Source organism: Mastomys coucha, chromosome X (genome assembly GCF_008632895.1).
Source record: "Mastomys coucha isolate ucsf_1 chromosome X, UCSF_Mcou_1, whole genome shotgun sequence".
NCBI lineage: Eukaryota > Metazoa > Chordata > Mammalia > Rodentia > Muridae > Mastomys > Mastomys coucha.
Window position 1 is genome coordinate 143,475,113 of NC_045030.1, and position 8,836 is coordinate 143,483,948.

At 40.9% G+C, this 8,836-nt stretch overlaps 1 protein-coding gene across 1 annotated transcript in view; it reads right to left on the bottom strand.

Moving 5' to 3' along the window:
• Positions 1–6,735, bottom strand: part of Fam104b (family with sequence similarity 104 member B) — a 153,847-nt gene extending 147,112 nt beyond the window's left edge. The window contains exon 1 of the transcript XR_004118314.1: positions 6,541–6,735. The gene's annotated coding sequence lies outside the window, so the exon portion shown is untranslated. The remainder of the gene's footprint in view (positions 1–6,540) is intronic.
• Between the last annotated feature and the right edge of the window lie 2,101 nt (positions 6,736–8,836).

Genomic DNA, 8,836 nt, shown 5'->3' on the forward strand with positions numbered 1-8,836 from the left:
TCAGAAATCCGTCTGCCTCTGCCTCCCAAGTGCTGGGATTAAAGGCGTGCGCCACCACTGCCCAGCTCCTCCAATGTATCTTAAACTCATTTTATTCTCTAAAACTGTAAAAATTCATGAAACTGCTTCCACGTTGGAACATGGCATTTGGAGTAACCTAAATCTGTCTTGCAAGCTATGGTCAGTCAAAATAGCTCCAGAATACACCATTTTTTATCTTCTTTAAGATGACAGCTGGGGTTATTGAGCTGATATGTATTTGTAAAAAGATGTTAAAAGCATCAAGGCAGATAGATATGGATATCCTTATGTAAAATGTACCTTTATGGAAGAGAAAACCTACAAGGCAATTACCATAAAATATAAATAATGAAAAGCACAAGGCAATGAGACTGTAGTTTTCATTACACTTTACAGAAGTTTCTAGACTGATATGAAACTGAATTATTGATATGAAACTGAATTATTGCAAGAACATCCACATGTTCCAGGACAAGTAAGGGAAACAATGATCAGACCTTTCAGAGGAGAAGAAGAGATCTAATGCCTAAAATAGCCCACTGGAGAAATAGCAATTTAAAAAGTAAAGCATTCTAAGTCCACAGACCCTGAATTGTAAGGCTGGAACCTCTAGAATGCAGCAATCAATGGCATCATCCCAGCAGGCAAAAACTTCAACTCCTCCTTTTTTTCTGGACACAAAGGGTGGGTGAAGCTATACACAGGGTCACATCCACCTAATGGTCATAGAAACTGACCTACATGCATCAGAAGAATGGCTTGCTTTAAACTAGCTTCCAGCTTGGATCACTGGAAATGACATGCCCAAGGCAATGGTGGAATGGCCAAAACCTTTACAAAATGCATTTATATTTTGCCAAGTGATCCCAGAAAATGATCCTCACCATATAAACTTTCCCTGCTGTGGCCCCTGGAAACAAGAAGTTCCTTATTCACCTCATCAGAACTCAACTGTATCTATCCAAGAATTAGCAGGCCTTGAGCCTATGCAGAAATAGCTAGTGAGGTCTCTTCAACTCTCCTTCTTGGGGCTCACCAAAACATATCTTTCCATGTGCAGTTGCTGGTAGGCTGATGGCTGGGATTGCTGATCTCCAGGAACATCTGGCCCACCTTTGGACCAGTCAAGCCAGCCTTGGAACCCATTCCTTATGGAGGAGACTCAGAGTCTTTCAATACACACTCTAACTACCCACCATACAGCTAAGGCTTATGGACACTTGATTTCTGATAAAGAAACCAAAACTATACAGGGGGAAAAAAAAGAAAGTAACTTCAACAAATGATGCTAGTCTAACTGGATGTCTACATGAAGAATGAAAATAGATCCATATTTATCACCCTGCACAAAGCTCAAATCCAAGTGCATTAAGGAATTCAACATAAAACTGGACACACTAAATCTCATAGAAGAGAAAGTGGGAAATAACCTCAAACACATTGGCACAGGGGAAATTTTCCTGAACAGAACACCAATAACTTATGCTTTAAGATCAACAATTGACAAATGGCCGAGCGGTGGTGGCGCACGCCTTTAATCCCAGCACTTGGGAGGCAGAGGCAGGCAGATTTCTGACTTCGAGGCCAGCCTGGTCTACAGAGTGAGTTCCAGGACAGCCAGGGCTACACAGAGAAACCCTGTCTCAAAAAACCAAATCAGACAAATAGGAACTCATGAAACTGAAAAGCTTCTGTAAGGCAAAGGACGCTGTCAATAGGACAAAACAGCAACCAACAGATTGGGAAAAGATCTTTACCAATCCTACATCTGACAGAAGGCTAACATCCAATATATACAAAGAACTCAAGAAGTTAAGACACCAATAACCCAAATAACACAATTTTAAAATGGGGTACAGGGGCTGGCGAGATGGCTCATTGGGTAAGAGCACTGACTGTTCTTCCAAAGGTCCTGAGTTCGGATCCCACGACCACAAGGTGGCTCACAACCATCTATAATGAGATCTGACGCCCTCTTCTAGTGCATCTGAAGACAGCTACAGTGTACTCATACACATAAAATAAATAAATCCTTAAAAACAATGGGGTACAAAGCTAAGAGAATTCTCAACAGAGGAATCTTGAATGACCAAGAAGCACTTAAAGAAATGTTCAAAGTCCTTAGTCATCAGGGAAATGCAAATCATAACGACCCTGAGGTTCCATCTTACACACATCAGAATGGTTAACATCAAAAACTCATCCTCACACATGCTGGCGAGGATGTGGAGCAAGGGAAACACTTCGTCATTGCTGGTGAGAGTGCAAACTTGTACAATCACATTGGAAGTCAATTTGGTGGTTTCTCAGAAATGTAGGAATAGTTCTACCTGAGGACCCAGCTATACCATTCCTGGGCACATACCCAAAAGATGCTCCAACATTCCACAAAGACACTTGCTCAACTCTGATCACAGCAGCTCTATTTGTAATAGCCAGAAACAGGAAACAACCTAGACGTTCCTCAACTGAAGAATGGATAAAATATTCATAAGATAGTCATGAGAGGCAGATGGAGGGAGGGAACTGGAAGGGAGAGAGAGGGGGTAGGGGCGTTCAGGATCAGGTGTGGGGAAGGTCAGGAGTGATGGCTAGATGGCCATGAAAATGAATGGAATTCTGAAGCTGAAGGGGATGAGGAGGTGAGGGGCTATCTTCAGGTCCAGACAGAGACCTGGGATATGGGAGGTACCCAAGAATCAATGGGGGTGACCTTAGCTGTTACTCACAACATTGAGGATATGGAACCTGAAAAGGCCACCTCCTGTAGCCAGGCAGGAACCCCAGTGGATCGATAGAGACACCAACACACCCACAAAACCTTCAACCCAAAATTTGTCCTGTCTACAAGAAATTCAGGTATAGGGGAGGCAACAGAGACTGAAGGAATGGCCAACCAATAATCAGCCCAACTTGAGACCCATCCCATGGGCAAGCACCAATCCCTGACTCTATTAATTTTACACTGTTATGCTTGCAGACAGAAGCCTAGCATGGTTGTCCTCTGAGAGACTCCACCCAGCAGTGACAGATGCAGATACCCACAACCAAACAGAGGAGGGAGCTTGGGGACTCTCAGGGAAGAATAGGAGGAAGAATTGTGGGCCCCAAAGGGGATAGGAACTCCACAGGAAGACCAACAGAGTCAACTAGCCTGGACCCTTGGGGCTCTCAGAGCCTGAACCACCAATCAAAGAACACACACAGGCTGGACCTAGGCCTCTCTGCACATATGTCACAGATGTGCAGCTTGGTCTTCATGTGGGTCCCCAACAACTGGAGCAGGGCTACCCCAAAACCTGTTGCTTGTACATAGGGTATGTCTTCTAGCTAGGCTGACTGGGAGATGTGCCTAGCCTTGCACTTGAAGTGCCAGGATGGGTTGATTCCTGGGAGAGCCCCACCCCCCAAGAGGAGAAGTGGGAGCAATGGGGGAAGGACTTAATGGTGGGCATTCCTATGAAAGTACTGTGGATTTTCTTTTTTTCTCTTCCTTTTCTTTTTGTTTTTTTGGTATATCTTCAAAGCATTTTAGTAGGGAGTTTAAGCAGGGTAAGTAGAAACTCAAAAGAAGAGTAAAGATAAAAATAAGCAACAGGGGTTGGAGAGGTGGCTCAGCAGTTAAAAACACTAGCTGCTCTTCCAGAGGACCCAGGTTCAATTCCCCACACAAACAGGGCAATTCACAGCTGCCTGTAACTCTGAGATCTGACAACCTAACACAAACATACATGCAGGCAAAACACCAATGCACATAAAAAATAAATAAATAAATAAATAAATAAATAAATAAATAAATAAATAAATAACAGGGGGTAGAGTAAATCAGAGGGACCCCTTCAGCTTTCTACACAAGACTAAGTCCCTAAACCAGGGGCTAAGTGCTGAGGGGATAGCTCAGCACTTGGGCACTCACCTTGCACAATCAGGGCACTAAAGTTTATTCCAGCACTGGGGCAAAAGATCAATAAATTTGATTATAGAAAAAGATAATCATACATCTGAAAATGATAAATATAACTGCAAAATTTTTAAAAAAGCCAAAGCATTGCAATGCAATGCTCACTTGAGCAGCACATATTTTAAAAGTTGAACAATCCACAGATGTTTGGATGGCTTCTGTGTGTTAAGGACAACACCTAAATTTGTAAAACAAATTAAGTCAACTTTACCTACTGGGGTGAAAAGCTGTCTGCCTTGTTAATAAATTGTGATAATTCACTTTCAAATAAGAAGAATTTGAAATGCAGGTAATGGATGTTAGCTCATTTCTATACTTGCAACTATTAAAATTAATAATCTAACTACCTTTAAAAATTAGGGCTGGGAGCAGGGTGGTGGCGCACGCCTTTAAGCCCAGCACTGAGGAGGCAGAGGCAGGCAGAACTCTGAGTTCGAGGACAGCCTGGGCTACCTAGAAAAACCTTGCCTCGAAAAACAAACAAACAAATCAAAAACATTAAGGCTGGACTATATAGGTCAGTGGTAGAGCATTTGCCTAGCATATACAAGGTACTAAAATAATAATAACAATAGATAATATTTACATTTAATAATTAAGTAATGTTAAATTGAATTTTATTAGTTACATATAAGCATATTATTTAATATTTTAACATTAAAATGATTTAATTAATATTTAATATAATTACATATGGCGATGGCTATTGTTTACATTAAATATTAGCTTATAATATTTATAATAATTTGTTATTAGAAATCATAGGAAAGGCATGGTAAACAAGAATCCTCATAGAAAGAGTACTCTTCCAAGAGCGAATGAACTGTTTGGCGTTTGGACCTAATAAATCTACTTCAAAAATTGCATTGTGAAAAAAATGGAGACGTTGAAACAGTATGTCAGTAAAATAATATTCTTTTCACTTTATGGAAAAATTATCTTTAAAAAAATGTACTGATATGCCTTCCTTCTCTATATTCCCCTGACATTACACCTGTAATCCCAGCACTTGATGTGGAACCAGAAACTCTGGTCATCCTTAGCTCGACTAAATTGCCAGTTCAAGACTACTCTTGGATAATGGAGACTTTCTCAAAAAGAAAAAAAAAAGTAAAAAGTAAGAAGTAAGCAAGCACCCCCCATTACTAGGACACCAGCTGTTGGCCTACGTGAGCCACCGCCCCCTAAAGCAGGTTCTGCTGCCACTCTTGTTTACAGAAATGGTGGTACACAGATACTGAAACAATTAACCAAGGGTACCAAGATGAGCAACCAGAGTACCAAAATGTGCCAATATCCCTAGTCCATGACTGTCTATCACGCACTTGCTTTGTAAAATGCTTTCCTGCATCTCATAGAAGGATGATGAACATGCTAGGCATTGGGCTCCAATGGAACAATATCTCCAGCTCTCCTGATTTTTTTTCTTTTTAATTTCAAGATAAAGTTTCATTAAACAGTCCCATCTGGCCTTCAACTCACCCTATAGCACAGGCAGGCCTTGAACTGCATCCCTTCCTACCTGACTTCCCAGTAGCTAGATTACCGCCTGTACCACCAGGCCTGATCTGACTCAGTCGTGTTATATGGATAAAGAATTGGACCCTGTAGAAAGCAGGCACTTGGTCATTTGTTCAACAAATACCAATGTTGAGAACACATAGCTGTTCTGATGCTGAGCTGAAAGAATAATGGTGAGCAAGGAGGAAGCAAAACAAGTATGGTACAATCCTAAGGTGCTATCCTTTATGATACCTGACATTGGCATAAGGAGGAAAATCAGTTATTAGATGATGTTCTCACATTTGGAAAAAATGTTCAAGTCTTTTTCTCATTTTAAGATTCATTTTTATCACTTTGTAATCATACATGTGCCTGTGCCTGTGCATGTGGGTGCAGGTGCTCCGGTAGGCCAGAGGCATCCGACTGTCTGGAGCCAAGGTGGGTCCTAGGAAGGAACCTCTTCAAGAGCAGTACAAGCCCTTAACTGCTGAGCCATCTCTCTAGTTCCTAGGGTCTTTTTCAAATCATTACCTGTCAGGGGGTTTCAGTGGGATCTCATTTTTTTTTAAAGCTGTTAAAACAATAACACAAATACTCATTTCTGTATGTTTAAATTATAACTATAGGGATGACAGGGAAAAAAACCCTGAATCAAATATTGTAAACTATATTGAGTCTGGATGATAGCAATATGGACAAGAACTGTTTTCATTATTACCCCTGCAAACGGTTAAATAAAAGAACAAGAATGTTTATAAAGATCCTAATGACAATGTTAATCGTAATGACAAGTTAAAGAATGACTTTTAGAAAAGCCAAAACACAAGTAGCAGCCCAACAGAAGGAAAAGACAAAACCGCCTACTAGAAGAGCAAATGGTAAGCAAAAAGGAAAAAAAAGAAAAGAAAAGAAAAATCAAGCAAAAGAGAACCGGATGGAGAAAGCATAATTTAGAAAGACTATTTTTTTTAAGCACAAAGGGCGGGGTGGAATGGGCAGAACTACGATACAGCGGTTAACACTGCCATCTAGCGGCCACAGAAATTGAGACTTACCCTCACAGAACAAAAAATTTTTTCTGCTGCTTTTCAGTCAACGGTTGTAGAAATGAAGAGTCCGGAAGGTAAGCGGAATGGAGAAAACCGCCGAAGTCACTCGTACTTGCCTAAGAGAGCACAGCGAACAGAATCCGCGATGAAAGCCCGAACGCCCATCCTCGCCCCAGCGAAAATCAGCCGAAGTCCCGCCCCCTCACCGGAAGGAAGCTGTAAACTGCGGTCTGGGATTGGCTAATTTTCGCGTTTGCGCAGTGATACGAGTGAGGTCGTTGCCAGCTTCCCTAAGCGTTACCCGGATATAACTCCCAAAGTTTTTATTATAGGCCAAAGGACCGAGCTTATGACTTGTAGCCACACAACCCTGGTCTCCTTATGTTCTAGCCATTCGAGCCCTGAGCCAGATCTCTTCCCGTTCAGCCCAGCCTTGCAGCCTTTACCTCTCTAATCATAAAGCCTTTTTGGATGATTTTACCTGTACCCTAAAAACACTAGGGGGAAAAAAATCACATCCTTTACCAAAAGAAGGTATCTCTTGAACAGTATTGTACACAAATGATCTATACTGCTTTTTTTTCTTTCTTTCTTTTTTGCTTGTATGTTTGCTTGTGTTTGAGCCACAGTGTCCTGTAGTCGAAGCTGGTCCGGAACTTGGTATTTCACCAAGGCCAGATTTGAACTCCTCATCCTCATTGCTCCACCTCCAGAACGCTGAGATTATAGGCATTGCAGCACCAAGTTTGGGAATCGGAATCAATTCTTACTGACAGTTGCTTTAGCATCGGGACTTTTTTGGATGTGTAGTTTACTAGTGTTTTTCCTCTCGTAGGATTTTATGAAGAAGCCAACCTTGAGGTCAGGACTCTAGAGGACATTTCTTCCAGCTATTTCAGCCTTTGTTATTTTCCTAGAGTTAAGTCCCTTTGTTCTCTGGCCAGAAACTGTATTGAAGAGAAGCCAAATGGAGCATCCAGGCAGCAGAGATCCCTGTGTCCGGCCTAGCAATGCTTTGGCGCACTACACTTTTTTTTCTTTTTTATACCTTCTCCAATGTTTCTTTTATTTAAACAAATACTTCCGTGATGAAACTTCTTAAAAAGATGTTGTATGTGGTTGTGTTTATGTCTGCAAAGGCAGATGGACCCACTGAAATTTCAGTATTATGGAGAGATTCGAATTGTGCAGGTTCAGAGGCTAACTGCTTTATCTCGAGCTAGTTTTAGCCTTCCTGCCCCCCACTCTGTATCTGAACTAACACCTTGTGTAATAAATAAAAATCTTTTGGAAGCTGGTAACTTAAGAACTAACATCTCGTGATAATAAATAAAAAGCTCGTTGATGCTATTAACTTAAAGCTACCATACTGTGATAATAAATATAAACCTCATAGAAGCTAGTTTTTTTTTAGAACTAATATCTTATGATAAATAAAAGCCTCTTAGACGCTATTAATTTAGCAGAGCACTAGCTCTGCCAATCCCAGAGCTAAGAATGTCATCGGATAGCATCTTAGACCTATGAATAACTCCTCCATCTTGTTGTTCATATCTCTCTGGTTTGCCCATAATTGTATTTTAAACTTGCCTTGATTCATGACTTCCTTTGGTCTGTAAAACTATTTTTAAAAAATAAAACTGTAAAACTGCTTCCATGATGGAACTTGGCATTGGAGTAAACTAATTCTTTGTTCCTGAGCCAAGGTCCCACAAGAAGAAAGTATCTCTTATTCCCTTGAAGATGGGAGCTGTGGTTTTCATGACAGCTGCATGAAATCCACTGAGCTCCACCATGTCTAGCCTTTCCCTTACTTGTGCCCTAGACAGGACAGTAAAATGAGAGTCAAAGGAAGCTAGGAAGTAAGTGAACTTGGCTTTCCTTAAGAGTATCATGAGTGGTTATAGCAGTCCATTTTCCTAACAGTTGTGACAATGTGCTGTGAACGATGGAACTTTTGAGTATGTTCTGTGTGTGCCATAAAATTGTGAATTGGTGGAACTGAGATTATGAGCAATCAGTTGTTGTGAGAGGTCATAGGGAAACTTGCCAAGTTTGAGGCTAGAAAATCACTGGGATAAGTTCAAAGAAAAACAATATGTGCTCTTCATTTGTGTACATGAACACAATGTGACTCTTCAGAGTTGGGTACATGAACACAATATATGGTTCTTTTTTAGTATGTGTGATAAGAATTGGAATGCCTGTGTACTCTGCTCCTCAACCAATAAAATCTGTTGTGAAAAAAAAAGTATCATGCACTTGAAAGTAATGTGTCTAAGCACAGACTCATCTGCAACAT